Raw genomic sequence first — 21,669 nt, forward strand, 5'->3', positions numbered from 1 at the left:
CACCTTCATAATTCTCTCTCACCCTGAGATTCTTCATCAGGAATCTGATACCCTAGGACTGATCTCCCCCAACAACCATGATGATGATGATGACAATCACCACAGTGACAAAGACAACCACCACGATTTCGAGGTCTGCACCCACATTTAATGTAGAAATATGTCCTAAGGTGCTTCGCAGAAACATAATCACATAAAAGCCATCACTGAGCCAGACGAGGTTTAGGAAGTGAATTCCACTGCATGGTGTCCCGAAGACTGAAGGCACAGCAGCCAGTGATCGGGCCAGTGAAGTGTGCGATGCACAAGAGGTCAGAGTTGGAGGGACACAGATGTCTCAGAGAATTGTAGGAACAGGAGTCGGCCATTGAGCCCTTCAAGCTAGCTCTGCCGTTCAATCAGATCATGGCTGATCTGTAAACCAAGTAAATTTACCTGCCTTTAATCCGTATGCTTTAGTACCCTCCCCTAACAAAGATCTATCAATCCAACGCATGCAAATTTCAGTTGACCCAGCACCCACAGCCTTTGGGGGAAGAGAGTTCCAGATTTCCTCCTTTTGTGAAAAGGTGCTTCCCGATTTCATTGTTAAATGGCTTATCTCTAATTTTAAGATTATGCGCCATTGTTATGGATTTCCCACCATAGGAAATGGTTTCTTTGTATCTGCGATATTGAATCCTTTTAACATTTTAACCACTTTGATTAGACCATGCATCACCATCTAAGCTCATGGAAATAAAAACATTTTTGCAAACAGTCCTTGTAATTTAACCCTTTAAGCCCTAGTATGATTCTGAAGAATCTTGAATCCTCCAAGGTCATCATATTCTTCCTGAGTCATGTTTATTGTTTATTGTTTAGAGATACAGCACTGAAACAGGCCCTTCGGCCCACCGAGTCTGTGCCGACCATCAACTACTCATTTATACTAATCCTACATTAATTCCATATTCCTCCCACTTCCCCACATGTCCCTATATTTCCCTACCACCTACCTATACTAGGGGCAATTGCTAATGGCCAATTTACCTATCAACCTGCAAGTCTTTGGCTTGTGGGAAGAAACCGGAGCACCCGGAGGAAACCCACGCAGACACAGGGAGAACTTGCAAACTCCACACAGGCAGTACCCAGAATTGAACCCGGGTCACTGGAGCTGTGAGGCTGCGGTGCTAACCACTGCGCCACTGTGCTGCCCCATCCTACAGGTTTTCCCCGTAACTTCCAGCAGTCAGCTTGGCAGTGAACTGCCTTGTTATAGTGGAAACACATGGGTCTTTGAGTCTCCCTCCTGCTCTCATCACCGTCTTTTTTGGCTTGAGGAGGGCCCCATGTGTGTCAGGCTTTCCTTTCTCGCCCAGGGCTGCTCGGGCTCCTATCACCCTCCCACCTTTTAACCTTTTAGGGGTTGTGTGGGTGACTAGGGAGGAGTTTCCCTTGGGGTATGGACTTATATATGAGAACAAATTCATCAGCCAGAACTGCGGCCTGCCTGGCTCTTTGAACCTTTTGTTCCTCTACATGGATTTTAATAGAAAGGAAGAATCACCTCTCTGAGGTTTTCATATGTGGGCGGTACCTTAAGGACCCTTAGCCACTGGTCAATAGCCAGTTGCTTACCTCTTTCAAACTCGTGGTAAGTTGTGATCAGGCTGCTTCCGGAGGGTTTGGAATTTCTGGCGGTACGCTTCCGGTACTAGTTCATATGCCCCAAGGATAGCAATATTAGTCAATTCATAATCGGATGAACTTTCATCTGGCAATCGTGAATAAACCTCATGGGCTTTTCCTGTTAGTTTGCTTTGTAACAACAGGATCCAGCTTTCGACCGTCCATTTCAAGTGTCTTGCAAGCTTTTCAAAAGTGATAAAAAGTGCTTCCACATTTACCTCATTGAATTTCAGCATCAACTGGGAGAACTTTAACAGCTCAGCACATGGCCCTGAGCTGTTTCCTCACTGGCTATGCTTTCACTGGGGTTACCATGTCACCCCCTAGTTAATTCAAGCCACCTTGTCTCTCTTTCCTCCTTCTCCTTCTAGAAAATCCTCTCTTTTTCCCTCTCTCCCTCTGGAATTCCAATTCGAGTTTCCTGTGTTCTAATTGTATCTTAGCCAACATTACCCTGTCTATTTCTGACTCTAACCCTGTTTGAATCTTCAGGTTCAAGCGAAAAATGGTTGGCCATAAGTCTTAGGGTTTTGGATTTCTTAGCTTTTGCACGGAAAGTAATCCCAAACTGCCCAGCTACATTCCTCAACTCTTCAATAAATAGGGCCAAGAACTTATCCCAAGTTACTTCACCCTGGCTTGGGAAAGTACTGGCCTCCAATGCGGACACGTTAGTATTCGATCAGCAAAAATCACAAGAAAACCTGACTGAAATTTTTTTTTTTAATAGGTATCAATTTGGTTTCCCCCTTCCAATTTCTCATTTATCTTTGGGTTACAACCCCGGATGATACCTCCCAAATTTCTGTTAGGGCCAGTTGAGGAAGGGGTTTCAGGCTCCCCTTTCGCCCCTGCTCATGTTTGACCACAACAGCATTTAACCTTTTTTAACACATTGGTTGAGCTTACCACTTCAGTGAGCATTTGCTCCTGTTCCTCTAACGTGATTTCAAAAGAACCAATCAGACAGGCTTTCTTGAGTTTAAACAAGAAAGAGGGAAGTTTATGACACTGAACACTCTAACCCGGTTAAGACATAAGAACTAGGAGCAGGAGTAGGCAATTCAGTCCCTCGAGCTTGCTCTGCCATTCAATATGATCATGTTGCCCAAATTTGAATGCAATACTCCAGATGCAGGAGGCATCAGCCAATTCGATTCACTCCACACGATATCAAGAAATAGCTGAGTGCATTGGATACAGTAAAGGCTATGGACCCCAACAACATTCTTGTTAGAGTGCTGAAGACTTGTGCTTCAGAAGTAGCGACACCCCAACCAAGCTGTTCTCGTGTAGCTCCAACACTGGCATATAAATGTCAAAATGGAAAATTGTCCACTTAAAGCAGGATAAATCCAATCGGGCTGTTATTGTCCCATCAGCCTATTTTGAATCATCAGCAAAGTGATGAAAAGTGTCGTCAACAATGCTATGAAGTGGCACTTACTCAGCAATAACCTTCTCAGAAATGCTCAGTTGGGTTCCACCAGCAATAACCTGCTCATCAGTGCTCAGTTGGGTTCCGTCAGCAGCATTTGGCTTCAGGCCTCATTGCAGCCTTGGTCCAAACTTGGACAAAAGACCTGAATTTCGTAGGCGCAGTGCCCTTGACATCAAGGCAGCATTTGACCAAATGTGACATCGAGGAACACTTGTAAAACTGAAGCCAATGGTTGGAAAAGCCTTCACTGGTTGGAGTCATACCAAGCACAAAAGAAGATGGTTGTGGTTGCGGGAAGGCCATCATCTCAACCAAGGACATTACTACAGGAGGTTCTGAGAGAATACTGTCATGCAGGCCTCCACCTACCAAGACTGAGCCACACATTATTTCGCTACATGAGCATTAAAACTTAAAATTGTGGCTGGGAAGAAAAGAGGGCCTATCACAAGGAATTGCAAAGCCCTCAACTGGAAAGACATTTGCATGCTAGCACACAGTGTTGGAACAAGGGACCCAGTCCTTTCTTCCCCATTATATAGAAGAAGTGGTCAGACCGGTTTAGTCACGTGACTAACAGACTTGGTGTTTTTTGAGTTTGAACTTGCTGAGGGAAAGAAACTCAGAAGGCTGTTTGCTCCGAAACTGAGAACATCTCTTTCCCCTCTGCTCATCTCTTTCTCACGGAACTGAAGCCCCATTGAAGACACATGAACCCCTGAGAGAAAAGTCTCCTAAAGTGAACAAGGTTTGAGAAGAATACTGGGCCCCAACGAAAAGCAAGATTACGTACAAAAGCACTACAGTGAGCTCGAAGCACAGTAAAAACCCCTCTTCAGAGATTGCATCAAACCATTTTACTTCATTTTTCTTCTCTCTTCTGTCTCCATTTGCATGTGTGTATTGCGTATGCATGCTAGTGTGGGGTGTGGTGTTTTTGTGTTCACCGAATTAGAGTTTAAGTTTAAGGTTTAACAAATTTCCCTTTTCTTCTTTTAAACCTAAGAAAGCCTGTTTATGCTCATTTTGTTGCCTTATAATAGGATAGTGGTGAACAAGGATTCACCAAGGGGGAGTTCAGAACAGAGTGTGCTTAAAAATTAAACCCTGTTATAATAAGACCAGATGAAGACAGTAAAAGACCCCTAGGCACATTTCTCACCTGGTCGTAGCAATACAAATACACAAATTAGGAGCAAGAGTAGGCCACTAAGCCACTCGAGCCTGCTGCGCCATTCAACAAGATCACAACTGATCTGATTGTAAACACAACTCCACATTCCCACCTACCCCCAATAACCTTTCACCCCCTTGCTTATCAAGAATCTATCTACCTCTGCCTTAAAAATATTCAAAGACTCTGCTTACACCGCCTACTGAGAAAGAGAGTTCCAAGGACTCTCAACCCTCAGAGAAAAACATTTCTCCTCATCTCTGTCTTAAATGGGCTACCCTGTATTTTTAAACAGTGACCCCTAGTTCTAGATTCTCCCACAAGAGAAAACATCCTTTCCACATCCACCCTGTCAAGACCCCTTAGGATCTTGTACGTTTCACTCAAGTCGCCTCTTACTCTTCTAAAGTCCAGCGGTTACAACCCTAGTCTGTCCAACCTTTTCTGATAAGACAACTAGCCCATTCTAGATATTAGTCTAGTAAACCTTCTCTGAACTGCTTCTAACGCATTTACATCTTTGCTTAAATAAGGAAACCAGTACTGTACGCAGTACTCCAGATGTGGTCTCACCAATGCCCTGTAAAGCTGAAGCATAACCTCCCTACTTTTGTATTCGATTACCCTTGCATTAAACAATAACATTCTATTAGCTTTGCTAATTATTTGCTGTGCCTGCATACTAACCTTTTTGCGATTCTTGCACTAGGATACACAGATCCCTCTGCATCTCAGAGCTCTGCAATCTGTCACCATTTATATGATATGTTTTTTTTATTTCTTCCTGCCAAAATGGACAATTTTACATTTTTCCACATTATACTCCATTTGCCAGGTCTTTGTCCACTCACTTAACCTATCTACATCACTTTGTAGCCTCCTCATGTCCTCTTGACAATTTACTTTCCTGCCTATCTTTGTGTCATCGGCAAATTTAGCAACCATACCTTTGGTCCCTTCATCTAAGTCATTTATATAAATTGTAAAATGTTGAGGCCCCAACACTGATCTCTGTGGCACACCACTTGTTACATCTTGCCCATCAGAAAATGACCCATTTATGCCTACTCTCTGTTGCCTGTTAGCTAGCCAATCTTCTATCCATGCCAATATGTTACCCCCTACACCATGAGCTTTTATTTTCTGCAATAACCTTTAAGGTGGCACCTTCTCAAATGCCTTCTGGAAATCTAAGTACAGTGCATCCACTGGTTCCCCTTTATCCACAGCACATGTTACTTCTTCAAAGAACTCCAATAAATTGGTTAAACATGATTTGCCTTTTACAAAACCATGTTGACTCTGCTACTTATCTTGAATTTTTCTATGTGCCCTGCCATAACGTCTTTAATAATGGCTTCTAATATTTTTGCTATGACAGATGTTAAGCTAAGTGGCTTGTAGTTTCCTGATTTCTGTCTCCCTCCCTTTTTGAATAAAGGAATTACATTGGCTATTTTCCAATCTAATGAAACCTTCCCCAAATCTAGGGAATTTTGGAAAATTAAAACCAACGCATCAACTATCTCATTAGCCACTTCTTTTAAGGCCCTAGGATGAAGTCCATCAGGACCTATCAGGACTTGTCAGCCCACAGCTCCAACAATTTGCTCAGTACCACTTCCCTAGTGATTGTAATTTTCTTGAGTTCCTCCCTCCCTTCCATTTCCTGATTTACAGCTATTTCTGGGATGTTACTTGTATCCTCTATGGTGAAGACCAATGCAAAATACCTGTTAAATTCATCTGGCGTCTCCTTATTTTTCCTTATTAATTCCCCAGGCTCACTTTCTATGGGATCAGCACTCACTTTGTTAACTCTTTTCTTTTTCAGTATCTATAGAAACACTGTCTGTTTTTATATTTCTATCTAGCTTTTTACCGTACTCTAATTTTCCCCTCCTTATCAATTTTTTAGTTATTCTTTGCTGTTCTTTATATTCTGTCCAATCTTCTGACCTGTCACCCATCTTTGCGCAATTAGAAGTTTTTTCTTTAAGTTTGATACTACCTTTAATTGTTTTTGTTAACCATGGATGGTGGGTCCACCCCTTGGAATGTTTCTTTCTCGTTTGGAATGTATCTATTCTGTGTATTCTGAAATATCCCCTTAAATGTTTGCCACTGTATCTCTATTGACCTATCCCTTAACCTAATTTGCCAGTTCACTTTCACTAGTTTTCATAATTGCCCTCATTTAAGTTTAAAATACTAGTCTTAGGCCCACTCTTCGCTCCCTCAAACTGAATATAAAATTCAATCATATTATGATTTCTACTGCGTAGGGGCGCCTTCACTATGAGGTCATTAATTAATCCTACCTCGTTGCACAATACCAGGTTTAGTATAGCCTGCTCTCTAGTTGGCTTCAGAATGTGCTATTCTAAAACTATCCTGAAAACATTCTATGAACTCCTCATCTAGGCTACCTCTTCCCATCTGATCTTTCCAGTCTGTATGTAGATTAAAATCCCCCATGATTATCACTGTACCTTTCTGACAAGCTTCCATTATTTCTTCCTCTTTACCCTGTCGTACCATATGGTTACTGTTAGGGGGCTTGTACACCACTCCCACAAATGACTTCTTGCCTTTAGTGTCCTAGGTCCAAACATCTTTGGCTGCTTCATCAATGACCTTCCCTCCATCAGGCCAGAAGTGAGGATTTTGGCTCATTGCACAGTGTTCAGTTCCATTGGTATTCCTGAGATAATGAAGCAGTCCCTGCCCACATGCAGCAACACCTGGAAAAAATTCAGGTGTGGGCTGACAAGTGGCAAGTGACATTTGTGTCACACAAGTGCCAGGAAATGACCATCTCCAACAAGATAAGAGTCTAATCATCTGCTGACATTCAGTGGCATTACCATTGTTGAATCCCCCACTATCAATATCTTGGGGGTGACTAGTGACAAGAAACATAAGTTGTGTGACTACAGGAGTAGGTTAGAGGCTGCATATTCCATGGCAAGTGACTTACCTCCTGTCTCACCAAAGCTTTTCCACCATCCATAAGGCACAATTCAGGAGCGTGATGGAATGTTCTCCTCTTGCCTAGATGGGTGCAGCTCCAATAATACTCAAGAAGCATGACACCATTCAGGGCAAAGCAGTCTGCCTTTCTGGCACTCTATCCACCTCCTGAAACATTCATTCCTTCCACCACCGATGCACAGTGGCAGCAATGTGTACCATCTACAAGATGCACTGCAACAACTCACCAGGCCTTCTTTGACAGCACCTCACAAACCCATGACCTCTACCACCTAGAAGGACAAGAATAGAAAATGCACGGGGACACCACCACCTGCAAGCTCCTCTCCGAATTGCACATCATCCTGACTTAGAAATATATTGCCGTACCTTCATTGTCGCTGAGGCAAAAACCTGGAACTTCCTAACAGAACTGCGGGAGTGCCTTCACCATACATACTGCAGGACGTTCAAGAAAGCAGCTCAACAGCACCTTCTCAAAGGCAATTAGGGATGGGCAGTAAATGCTGATGTTGGCAGCGAAACCCACATCTCATGAATGAATTTTCAAAGAAGATAGTTTAGAAAAATTATGACTAACATATCCATGTCTGCCCCTACCAGTTCTCCCAGACTATGAACCCTGCCTTGCACTCTAAATAACCCTGTTACCTACACACCGTGAGACCTCCCACCTCTGACACCTCAACACTTCTCCCCAACCTCCCTCCACCTGTAGTAGCTGCAACATGTTCCTCAGAAAGTCTTCAAACTCTAATTAAATGAAGGTTCTGCATAAAATATTAAGAATTAGACTTTGTGGCCTTGAAGAAACAGAGCTCCTTCTTAGCTGAATAATGTATTATGCATTTCATGGTATGATGTTTTTATCCTTCTTCCTTCATTTGTTGGTGTCAGCTTCTTCCCAGAAGGTTGACTGTCATGGATCTCCACCTCTGTCTCTCCTGTTCTGCCCTTACACATTCTGCATAAGTCAACTGCATCCAGTCCATTATATACATTCATTTTCTCCTCTGCTTCCCTCTCCTAAGTTTTCCATCGATCGTTCCTTCCAATAATTGTCTCTGTCTACCTTCCGCTCTAATGATGTAACTGGAATATTGCATCTTTATTTCTTTGATGTTATGGACTAATTTCCTCTTTTCTCCAGCCATTTTCAGTACTTCCTCATTAGTCTTTCTGTCTGAATATGATATGCGGAACATCCTCCAATATGACCATATCTCGAATGCATTCAGCTTATCAATAGTCTTTTTGTTGTCCATGTCTCCATGGCATATAACATCGATGACAAAATGTAACATCTCAGCATTCTTTTCCTAAGATTCAGGTTCGGTTTCTTTGATCTTAACATGTCCTTCATTCTGACAAAGTTGATCTTAGCGATCACAATTCTCCTTTAGATCTCGCAATCACATCTCCCATCGTCTGTGATAATCTGACCAAGGTAGATTAACATTTCAAATCTGTGACTTTTCATCAGAGCATTCTGATGAAACATCACAGACCTGAAACATTAATTCTGCTTCTCCCTCCACAGATGCTGCCAGACTTACTGAGTATTTCCAGCACTTTGTTTTTTAAAATTTTTTTAAATTTTTTATTTATTTAGAGATACAGCACTGAAACAGGCCCTTCGGCCCACCGAGTCTGTGCCGACCAACAACCACCCATTTATACTAACCCTACAGTAATCCCATATTCCCTACCACCTACCTACACTAGGGGCAATTTACAATGGCCAATTTACCTATCACCTGCAAGTCTTTGGCGGTGGGAGGAAACCGGAGCACCCGGGGAAAACCCACCCGGTCACAGGGAGAACTTGCAAACTCCGCACAGGCAGTACCCAGAATCGAACCTGGGTCGCTGGAGCTGTGAGGTTTTAATATGTGAACATTTTCAATTGTTCCAGGACTTGTCCATCTACTTCAATTTTCACTTCTGGGGTTAGGCCTCTGCTTATTGCCACTGTCTTGGTCTTCGGATTCATTCTTAATCCCTGTTCCATGCTCCTTGCATTCATTTTGTTCACAATCCTTCTAAAATAATATATTTTCTGATTCACTCTGAGTAATGACATGCAAGATACACTCTTGTGTCTAGTTTTGAGTCGATCATAATCCAGTGTCATACTTCAGATGTCACACTTGAATCTGTAACAGAATAATTTTTTTTCTCCAAATGCCAATCCTGCTGATTTTCCTGACCTTTGGGTGAAGCCAGGAATTTTCAGCCACCTGCCAATCTGCAGAGAAATAACACCTTAGGATGACCTTAGGATATGCCTAAATGGAATTGACCTGCAACTGACTTGAGTATTTAATTAAGTACGTCTTGTGCACTTAAAGGGACACTGCTGATGCTAACCAGCAGAATAATACATTTGTATTTCTTGGTTATAGTGCTTCTTTCCTTATGAATTAGTGTATTCTCTAATTTACCATGCACTTTTAAAGGAATGTCGGCTAGTGTGCCTGAATCTAACCTTAAAAAATAGCAGCACCCATATTATACCCCATGAATATTTTTCCAACACCAACCGTCCTTAATGGTACATTTTATGATTTAATGTTGGCAATGCAGTGCTTTACATGGTTTTACATATTAGGAATTTGGCTGCAAAAGTCAATAAAAAAGATAGTCATTCCACTAGTGCTTGTGTTTGGGTTCTGCTGGTATTGGGATCCTTTTGTTATTTGGCAATGGCTGTTTTATGCTGAGTCAGCCTAGACTGGAAATCTCAACATTTTCAGCTCATTGAAGGGTGTTGTAGTTGCGCCTGATGTCTTCACCATGCGCAGTTTCTAGAAAGGCTTGTTGTAATTTAGGAGCAGAAATTCTGGTTGATTTATTACTCATCCACCAATGTGAGAAATATAAAACACGTTAGATTGTTGGATAGGTAAACATCTGAAGGTGATGTATGTATTTGTAATTTTTAAAAATTTCATTATAAAATTAAATATTGCTATGGAATGTTTATATTTTTCCCATAAGACTCAAGTTGAATTCATATAAAAGCATACCATAACCATACAGGGCTGATGATAACATGGTACTTTGGTCTGACGGCGGTTTGGGATGGCAAGAGAAAAAGCCACAGTTTCATTCACAATTATACAGTTATATTGCAGAAGAACAGCCTGTTGGTTCTCAAGGGCAGGAGTGATTAAATGACATAAGGGATGATGGTGTTATTCCCAACTACTTTTGCCTTACAAGTACAGAAAAAAAAGATGGGTCTAGAGGAACTGTCAATGACAACAGCAGAGCCATTCCCAACACCTGCTGTCCAAACAAAATGGGAGCAATGGTTATGTTTTAGTGCTAAAGCAGCACTGAATATAATGCCTAAATAACATTTACATTGCTGTAAGGTGTGAAATTACCATTGTTTTCTTTATCCTTCCCCTGCTTGGTCTCTTCTGTTTCCCTTGTGCTTTTTGCTTGCACTCTTTTGCCCGCACTCTCCTTTTCCCCTTCTGTACTACATTTCTTTCACTCTTTCTCTCCCTTCTCTTTCTTTATCTCTCTCTTTCTCCCCCTCCTGTCCCTTCCCTCACCTTTGCTACACAGACTCACTCACTCACTCTAGTGGAACGAGTTGTTTCAACCCTCACTAAGAATGAAATAAACATGTCTGCTTTGGAAGGAACACAGATTGTTAGTCAAGAGAATGTGGTGTTTTATTGCTGAACATGGTGTTCAATCCATCGACTAAAGTAAAATAAAAACACATTTTGGGCATGACCTTCTGAATTTATTTCCAAAAATCACAATGGTGTAATTTGTTTTTTTGGATACAATCAAGTAAAATATTAGCTGTTTGTGGTATACCTAAGGCCAGACATTTGAAGCCTTTTTACAGGATAGGTCTTACACAGACATAGTAAAACAACTAAAAAAAAAATCATTTGGCAAGGTATTATTTAATATTTTCACACACAGTTTTATTGGTATACCTTTCATCAAGTTCTTTCTGTTTTGGGGAAAGAAAATAATCATGATAATTTTGCCAAAGTACATTGAGATATAGAAATGCGATTCAAATTACTTTTATATGACAGCATTGTAATGGTGATTGGCTTTTTTTGATGATTTAAAACTACCAAGCAAAGCTGTGTGTGTATATATATATATATATATATATATATCCTTTTATTTAAAAAAAAACTTGCATTGTCTGGATTTATTAGATGATCAGCTTTATAACTATTATTTTGAAAAGCAATGTCCCAAAGAACGGGAAGATTTTATGCATTAGCGCTGTGGATGCAGAGGTCTGTGTAATGGGAGCATGTGTGGGAAATTTGAGTGCAGAGGTGAGTCTGCCTTGCACAGTTTTCCACCTGATAAAGATAGTGGATGGAAAATTATATACAGCGCATTTATATAGTGCTTTTCACAACCACCAGATGTCTCAAAGCGCTTTACAGCCAATAATGTACTTCTTGAAGTATAGTCACTGTTATAATACAGTGCAATGACCTCCATATCTGAATTCCCAGTATGTGGTCTCATTGCACCAAGTGTTGCATTTGGAATATTAATTTGTAAAATTTTATCTGGATATGTATGTGCTGCATAAAGGAGCTTCAGTTCAGTCTTGAAATTTGTTTTAAAGACTGCTTTGCCTACATTTGGATTAAACTAATAGGATCTTAGTACTCTTTAGCTAGGCACAGGAAAAGAATATTTGTTGGAAAGTCAGGACAAAGCACGTTTCTCTCAAGAGTGCAGGTATAGGTGTGGGGATCTGTAGCTTCAGGACCTTATGAAACGCCATCTACTGGTAGAAATGTCTGGCTGCTGATGTGGCTGACTGACAGACTGGTGATGCCCAAATAAGGACATGACAGACATAGCAAATTGAATATATTGTAGCTTAACTTTCCAAAAAGAAAAATGGTGAACTATTGAACAGTGCAGGGAAGAACATCATGGGGAAAATGTTTGTCTTCGACACTGGGGATTTAGCGTGAAGGAAATTGGTCAGGGTCCGACACTCCTAGTCACTGGTCAGTTTCTACTGGAAATTTCTATTGGAATTATGCCTTTGTGAACCTTGTGCAAGGACAGAGTTGGGTATAACTGTGAGGCCCCTAGAGTTAAATAGTTCGCCTAAGACACTCCAATTGGATTTGTACTTTTAAAAAAATGCCACAATAGGAAACTATTTAGGTATTTATAACCAGCTTTTCTAACCAGACAAAGCTTTCCTGTTCAGAGTGCTTGTTATAACATATGGAATGCTCTAAAACTATTCCACTGTCTTACTCTAAATATTAAGGTGTTCTGGCATTAAGGTTTTACATATTCAGGAATGAAGGTCAGATTTTCTTCTCATAACATACTGATTTATGGAATGACTTCCTATAGGAACAAAAATGATGTATCCTCTTTTTAAGAATAATCAATCTGCAGATCAAAGTATTATGATATGCTAATCACAATTGAGCAGTGGTCAGAATACTGATATTGGAAATTCTCGGTGTAATTAAATTTTTGAGTAATTGCAGCTTGTTTCAATGGAAGACTATTGCAAGCATGTCCTGAAAGTAACAAAGCACAAGGTTTTAGTAGAACAGAAGCTCTGAAAAGAGTAACTCAAAGGTTGAGAGGTTTTTGCCCTGCCTCAGCTCATCTGCTGCTGAAACCCTCATTCGTACCTTTGTTACCGTGAGAAAGGACTATTCTAATGTTCTACTGACCAACCTTCCCTCTCCCATCCTCCATAACTTGAGCTCATCCAAAACTCTACTCCCATATCCTAATTTGCACCAAGTCCTGTTAACTCATTATCCCTGTTAACAGTGATTTATGTTTTCTCCTGGTCTGACAATGTCTTGATTAGTAAAATTTCCATCCTTGTTTAGAAATCCCTCCATGTTCTTGTCCCTTCCTATCTCTGCGCCCTCCTCCAGCCCACAGCACTCCTCGATCTCTGCACCATTCCCTGTTCTGGCCTTTTCTGCATCCCGGATTTTCAGCGTGCCACCATTGGCAGCTGTGCCTTCAACTGCCTCAGCCCTAAACTCTGGAATTTTCAGCCTAAACTGCTTTGCCTTTTCCTCCTTTAAGACGCTTCTTAAAACCTACTTCCACCTGTCCTAAAATCTCTTTATGTGGCTTGGTATTAAATTTACTATATAAATGCCAGTTGTTGTTGTTTAACTGCCCAGTTTGCATTTCTGATAACTTAACTTGGGCAGATTGATTTGAGCTAAGTCAGCAGTCATTGGGCTATAACTGGCCTCTGTGCCCTTGGTCTATAGAAGAGGTTTTCTTTCTTATATATTCAATCACTGGCTGTGGACATCACTGGCAAGGCCAGCTTCATTGGCTATCCCTAATTGTCCTTGACAAGGGTTGGTGAGCTGCCTTCTTGAACCGATACAGTCCATGTCGTGTAGGTTACACTGACATTACTGTTAGGGAGGGAGTTCCAGGATTTTGACCCAATGATGCTGAAGGAATGGCGATATATTTCCAAGTCAGGATGGTGTGTGATTTGGAGGGGAACTTTTAGATGATGGTGTTCCTATCTGTCTGTTGCCCTTGTTCTTCTGGGTGGTAGAAGTCTCTGTTTGGGAGGTTTGAAGAAGTCTTGGCAAGTTGTTGCAGTGCATCTTGTGGATGGTACACACTGTAGCCACAGCATGCCTGTAGTGGAGGGAGTGAAGGTTTAAAGCTGTAGATGAGGTGCCAATCAAGTGGGCTGCTTGTCCTGGATGGTGTCAAGTTCCTTGTATGCAGTTGGAGGCAGGGCAGAAGGCAAGCAGCCAACTTGCTCCCAGAAGGCAGGTTCCATTTAAATATTATAATGAGGTTGGGAGTCTCACATTGAATAAAAAAACATTTTACATGAATAAAAAAAAATTTAACCTATCATACAGGCTTAACGCTGGCCAGCCAGGTTTCCCAGACTTCGGGAAATCTAGCAGCTCAGGGGAGTTGAGCTCATCTTTTAGAGAACTGTTAAGCAGTTTACAGCACTGCTTGTGGGCTAGGAGGAGTGGGAGTGCTTATCCCCTACCGCTAAACAACCTCCCCTCTCCCCACTCCCCAAGCTTCCCTACTGTCAGACTCTCACACCCTCCCACCACTCCCTATGCACCCCCTGAAATTGGACACTGCCACCGCATCCACTCCTTTAGGATCAGTCAGACTCACTACCCCCACCCATGCCCCCACTAACACAGCAGAAGGTTCCTTACCTGTTCCTACAGCTGCGACGTACTCCGGAGTCCTCCCCACCTGACTGAGAGCCAAGCCTGCCAATCAGGTTGACTTCCAGATGGTGACCTTGTAAAAAAAAAAAGGCACATTCTGTGGAATTCAACCTATGGGGATTCCAGACTCCCCTCCCTCACTTACAAAACTGGCTCCTGTCAATATCAGGGCTTCTCTGATAACTTATTGCACTTAAGCTGAATTAAAAGAAACTGGGGATCAACAGAAACATAATACATCTGCGAGAGCAGCAGAAAGCTGGGCTGAAATGGACCTTTTTTCCAGCCTCGATTTTTCTGCATTTCTAGGTTAAGACATAAATACTCAGAATGGTAGAAGAAAGCATTTAAAATCAGACAGTAAACAGACCATCAACAAAACAAACCCTGCTTTTTCTGTGTTATGGCTTATATTTACTTCACTGGGGACCCTCTAAAATTGATATTCTTAAATTTGTTTGTAGTATATAAACCATCACAACCAGCTGGTGTGGTGGTAAGTGCACATTATTCATCATCATTTCTCACGGGGCAGATCTTCTTTTGACATAAGTGGCTAAAAATGGGTGCAGATCTCTCCAAGACTTTTTTTTTCTTCTTCTGGGATCAACTCAATATCATAGTTATACACAGGTCCTGGTGCAGATTTGAATTGGTACATGAAACACACTAGTGGCGGGAGCAGAAAATTACATGAAAGTGACATTTAAAGGGATGAGGACAGATTAGGGAGGCAAAAATTCTGAAAGCATTTGGAAAGGCACAGAAAGTTTCTTAACCCCATTGGCAGCCTTTGCTAAGTCTGAAAAAGGAGAGGCAAAGAAGAGAAGGCAAAAATGAAGGATGAGGAAACCTTCTGTGCAGACATGCATCGAGAGGCAAGTGACAGAGTAGTTCAGCGCCCCACATTCTTGTTGGATGGCTGCTGTAGTAGAGGCGATCATAGTTTTATAGGGTATAGCCCTGTTCACCATTTCATGGCACCATAAAAGAGGCCCGTGCCTGGCCATAGCTGAAGCCTTGGCCAACTTGAAAATTGGCGAAGGTGAAATGGCACCTGGTGGGAAAGGAGCGACCTCAGGTTGGCAAGTAGACTCGGCCTAATTTTAATACCCTCCCATGCACCATTATCACTAGGCGGAGGAATTGGTGGCATGGGGGGAGGGTTGGGGGTGCTTGTTAAAATTCTAGGGGTCAGAAGCTCAGGGGATTTGGGAGCATTGAACTAGCATCTCTCAACTGCATTTGGCATTGACCAATAGAAGCATAGGAAAAGCCTGATTCAGCACTACTTTTATTAGCTGAAGTATAAAAATGGAAGATGATCAATCAATATGTTCCAAAAATGAACTTCAGAGACTATTTATACAAAGAACTGTCGGTGTCTCAAATTTTGGGTTCAGGGTAAATTAAATACGTTCCGCTCAGACAGGAACAGATGAGGCCCTTTTTCAAATCCAGGTGTTCTGGGTTACACATAATCATCTTGTCATCATTTTTCCATTTTCTTGTAATATTCCTTGGCTTATACAAGGAACTGTCTGTGCAAAGTAAAACATCTGTGATTTTATAAATAACTTTACAGAATGTAATTTATTAATTTTTTTGGCATCTATTCTGTTACAAAAATGTAATATGGTTCAAATAAAATAAGCCAAGTTTTTTATTCTTTCAGGGAAGATTGTTTCAAACATTCAAAGCTATAAACCTGTGGATTGTTTCAGAGCTCAATTATCAAATTCCAAATTTGGCTTGATATATTGGCCAGTAAAATGCTGTATTGGAACAGAATGTCCATTTCCAGGAGAATAATGTTGAAGAAGAAATACTTGTGCTGGACTTTGTTAAATGAGGATTTTACCTCCAAGTTCAGAGCAAAGGAGATTGCTTGTTGAGACTTGTTCAAAATTTTATTACCAAGAAATTGAGCACCTTGAGAGGAATGTACATGTTTAATGAGAGGTTCACTGTGCCCTTCCTTCTTTCATTGTGCAAAGAATTGTTCTTTGATTATGTATAGAATTTGACTGATTTCAGCAAGTTGGGGTGTATTACCACATTAAATGCAGGCAGAGTCTATGCACTGGGAATAAACCTTCTTCCCCAGGTGTTGTATTTACTCCTGCAGTTGATCCAGTGTGTGTACTACCTTCAAGAATCTTGATGCCAGATTTGGAAAGGTAGGCACCCATGAATTGACCTTAAATGTTTGTAACTTCCTCAAAACATGGAAGGAGTTGCCTTTCTAAGTGTCTTTTAATGGCAGATCAAATTTGTACTATTTTTAGTGTTATGTGTTAAACTCCAGAAAGCTTGTTGTGGAAGGATAATGCTGGAGCCTATCTTTACCCAGTTTTACGTTTATTGTGCAGATTAAAAGGATTACAAACATGTAGCTCCTCACTCGAAACCTCCACCAGTCCCAGTGAGTGTCTGCTCATAAGTGCTCAAATAAGACCTCAATTAACACCCTTCACCTGCATATAATCAACCATTGATACACAATTAACAGATTAACATTATGGATCGTCAATGAGTTGGGAGTATTGCTGCTTCCGTCCCATCTGAAATCATTATTTTTAATCTAATGCCAGTATCCTTAATGACCAATACAGTCCCTCACTGGTTTGGGCTGGTTGGATTTGTGAAATATACACTTAGCCTCAAGGCAAACAATCAGGTAATTCATCACAATGCAACAGTACTGACATCTCAGCTGGGTGTTCCTGAGAGAGTGACCTGAAATTTACACCCCCCTTACCCACCCTGGGAGTGGACTGGGAGGCAGCAGGGGTGCATAAAATTGGGTGGGATGGCAGGGGTGCAGTGCCCGTCGCTACCCTCCCCCACTGGTATTTTACCAGCAGCGGGGGAGGTGGAAAGCACCCCACCTGCTCTTAGGCCAATTCAGGCGCTTAAGTGACCAATTAATGGCCACTTAAGGCCTCTTGCCGCTGCCACTGCTATTTTACCACCACGAATTGGCACCTCACCACCTGGGGAGGCTGCCTATTTAAACCAAGAGGCCTCCTTTTGGACTGAGGAACCCTCCTGATCAGGCACCCTGTGCCCCATGGAGGGCCACCACAAGTGACACAAGCCGGCCACATTGGAAGGCCCCCCCCGCAACAAGCCCCTTCCTCACTGGGGGCCTGGCTGATTGGCCCCGGCGCATCCCAACCCCATTTACCTTCCTTCAAGGCCAACATCCATGGTTCCTCTTCTCGCTCGATGTAGTTCCAGCATTGGCTCCTGGTGGTGCTGCTGGGACTGAAGAGCCGCCGACCCATTGGCCAACAGCTTGTGGAATCGGGGTATACTGCATCAGAGAGGTGGAGGCCAGCAGTTTATTGCCTGAGTGCCATTAAATACAGGCATGGTTTCTAGGGCCAGTGGAGGCGGCCTGGCCCCCTGATTTTCCAGCTAGTGGGCGGAGCCACTGCCTCCTCGTAAAATGCCAATCGGTGAGTTAAAATCTGTTGATTAGCATTTGAAAAAAAGTATTGCGGTCATATGAGACTTTTCAGAATTAGATTCATATTGGATGCAGTGATTTTACCATCATCTCAATATACAATATAAACAGAATAGGAGCAAAAGTAGATAATATGGCCCATCAAGCCTGCTCAGCCATTAAATAGGATCATGGCTGATCTTGGATTTCAATTCCACTTTCCTGCCCACTCCCCATATCCTTTGATGTGCATGTCGGTGAAATAAAGTTAGAGCTGGTGCCACTAGGCCTGGAACAACACAAAGTGATGCCCTTCAATGCAACATTTCTACTTCAGTGAAGTCAGTGAACAATGGTGGGCGGGTAACCTAAATATTGAAATTTCAGAACAATAATGGGCGACAATATCCATGGCTTTGAACCAGATGTAAAAGCAAGAGTAGGTCTGCCTGGTGATTATTGTGCTTCACACGACTGCAGCCCCTTGCCGACTGATGCATGCTGGAAGTATATAATATGCATATTTCCTGGAATAACTGCACATTTATGCTTATCCAGCAGCTACTGTTATGTGAATTACAATCCAAATTAAAGGCCAAATTATTGCAGTCTTTGGGAATCCTCACAGGTCACTTTAATACCTTGCTATCATACTCCATGGTGCTGTACAGAGATTATCTGACTCTAAAAAGGGATTAGCAATTCGACCTGACTGTTCTATTGTCCCTGATTGTGAAGCTAATCAATTTTTAAAAATGTAGTCGTTGCGTTTAAATAGGATGCACTCCACCAGACCCGAATCTTTTTCTGAGATAGTGACAGCAATATAAAAAAAGTAGGGCATTCCTGGCCCCACCAGATCTCAAAATACTCTCCGAAGACACCAGGACAAATGAGTTGAAGGATTTTTTCACTGAAAAGTTATATTTCCTAGCCACCTCCCTTCACAACGTTGGCTAACCTCCCCCATTGTGCTTTCATGACTGTCTTGTGAGATTTTGTCACTTAGATTGTAATAAGAAGCTTTTATCTTGCATTGTGAACAGTCTGGCTCAAACTTCAAGTGAATCCCATTCTCCTAACTATCATCTTAGGCACCCAGGCATCCTACATATTCAATCAATGTCGAACCAGGAACTTTAATCATCCAATGCAGGGATTTATGATGCATCGTTCTTTGTGATTTGATGATGTGTTAAAACTGCATTACATTTGCCTTAAGTATAAATTTCCCTGTTGTTCATTATTCTGTGTTATGTTTATAGGGGGGAAAAAAAGTTTTAAGATGATTAATCTGGCTCGATATATGACGTGTCCGTGTCAGTCTCTGGATCGTCTGAAATCCAACAAAAATGTGAGTACATCAAAAAGCCAACTCCAACCCATCAACTTCCACGTTTAACTCAAGCGTGTTAGGCTGGCTGTGTGCATAGACCCCTCAGGAGAAGCGGCTTTCCTATGAACGTGGGGTAATCACTCAACTGGAGTGTTATTAAACTTAAAGCTGTGTATTGAAATATAACATCCTTGGGTTTCCCGGGTTTTGTGAAACTTGGCAGTAAAAGCAAGGCAAGAACACAATGGCAATTGAGAGGACTGATTAAAACGCATGCAAGTACTGCAATAAATACTCAGTACTCGCAGCTGCTCTCTTACCCAATACTAGTGGGAAAAGGTTTGTTCAAAGCACTTCTGCTGAGGGTTTTCTTTCTACACTTTGGAGGTTTTCTTTAATCATATCAGGATAGGTGGTGCCTTGACTGAGATTGGGTCTCAGACAAGGTGTCAATATGATCAGTACCAGCAACCTGGTATTCAGAGACCTGTAGCTGGACAACAGAGAGGGGAGGAGCAGATGGGTGCGACTCACACAAAGCACTGCGTGTGACGCAGGGTGTGCAGCCAGAGACTGAGGTTCCTTGACATGCTGGAACAGAACAGCATTGTTTCAGGAGGCTCAGGTTGTTGTGTCAGGTAGTGGCAGACATCTTCAACCTCCTAGAAGAAGACCTGCTCCCTGCTTGACCAGTTGCCAGTGGCTGTCAAAGTTGCCACCACACTCAACATTTTTGCCTCTGGATTCTTCCAGGACTCTTCTAAAGACACATCCAGGATTTCCCAGTTGGTGGCCCACAAATGTGTAAGATGGTGACTGATGGTTGGTTGCCAGGGCGGGCAATTGTATGAGCTTCATCTGCAATGACGTCAGTCAGAATGAGTGGGTGCTTACGTTTACAGTCTAGCTGGCTTTCCATTGGTTCAGGGCATTAGTGGCTGTATGCATACGGCAATTAAGGTACCCCAGAAAAACCATAAGAACAAGAATATAAGAAATAGTAGTTGGAGTAGGCCATTTCAGGTCTGCTGCGCCATTCAATAAGATCATGGCTGATCATTTACCTCAACTCCACCTTCTCGCACTATTGTCGTTATTCCCAGAATTTTTTGTCTCTTGTAGCGTGAAGACAGATTCAAAGTATTTATTTAATAGCACACCATTTCCTTATTCCCCATTACAATTTCGCCTGTCTCTGCCTCTAATGGGTCCACATTTACTTTCACTAATCTCTTCCTGTTTGCATTCCTATAGAAACGTTTGCAATCTCTTTCTATGTCTCTTGCTAGTCTACTCTCATAATGGGCAGAATTTTTGTTCTGATGCCGAGATCCTGACACTGGGAGCATTTCCGAGTCTCCACCCTGGCGCCTGACGCGATTTTAAACAAGCAGACCAATTAGTGGCCAGTGGCGTGTTTACTGTCTGTAATTAGGGCGGTGTGGATTGGACAGTGGGAAAGCTGCCTATTTTTAAAAAGGAACCGACAGCCATGATTGCGGTTGCCAATTTAGTGGGAGATGACAGGAGAGGAACAGCGAGCCAGCAGCAAGACAGGTACCCATGCCAGACGTGACATTCTATTCCCGAAGGTCAGCTGGCCAGACTAAACAGTCTTGGCTGGAGGTGGCAGAGGAAGCGAGTTGGATGTAGTGTGGTGAGGAGGACCTGGATTCAGTATCGCAAGCGCTCTTACGACCTTATGCAGACTTGGTTCCCCGTTATTCCCAGAATGTTTTTGTGTTTTCTACCATCAAGAGAAATTCAAAGTATTTGTTTAACGTCTCTGCCATTTCCTTATTGCCCATTATAATTTCTCCTGTGTCTGCTTCTAATTGGTCCACATTTACTTTCACGAATCTCTTCCCATTTAAATACTTATCTCATATTCTCTCTTCTCTTTTTTCATAGCAATTTCTTGGTCTTCCTTTGTTGAATTCTAAAATCCTCCCAATCCTCAGCCATACTACACTTTTTGGCAACATTTTCAGCCTCTTCCTTTGATTCAATGCCAGTTTTAACTCTTTTTACTGACAGACCACTTTTCCTGTGGGATTTTTGGGCCTTTAAGAAATTTATATTTGTTGCAAAATATGTATTAGTTCTTTAATTGCTAGTCATTGTAATCTACCTTAGCCAACTCACCCTTCATACCTGCATAGTTTGCTTTGTTTAGATTTAAGACCCTAGATTTGGACTTAACTATATCACTTTCAAACTCTATATAAAATTCTATCATATTACGGTCACTCCACCCCAGAGGCCCCTTTACTGCAAGGTTATTAATTAACCCTTCTTCTTTGCACGAAACTAGATACAAAATAATCTGTTCCTTAGTTGGTTCCTCGATATACTGATCTA

General features: G+C 41.9%; 1 long non-coding RNA gene across 1 annotated transcript in view; it reads left to right on the forward strand.

The window, feature by feature from the left end:
* The window catches only part of LOC137352310 (uncharacterized), a 75,430-nt gene that overhangs the window by 42,141 nt on the left and 11,620 nt on the right, over window positions 1-21,669 (forward strand). The window contains exon 2 of the long non-coding RNA XR_010969673.1: window positions 19,238-19,326. This is a non-coding gene — a long non-coding RNA (uncharacterized lncRNA). The remainder of the gene's footprint in view (window positions 1-19,237; window positions 19,327-21,669) is intronic.

Source organism: Heterodontus francisci, chromosome 38 (genome assembly GCF_036365525.1).
Source record: "Heterodontus francisci isolate sHetFra1 chromosome 38, sHetFra1.hap1, whole genome shotgun sequence".
NCBI classification, from domain to species: domain Eukaryota; kingdom Metazoa; phylum Chordata; class Chondrichthyes; order Heterodontiformes; family Heterodontidae; genus Heterodontus; species Heterodontus francisci.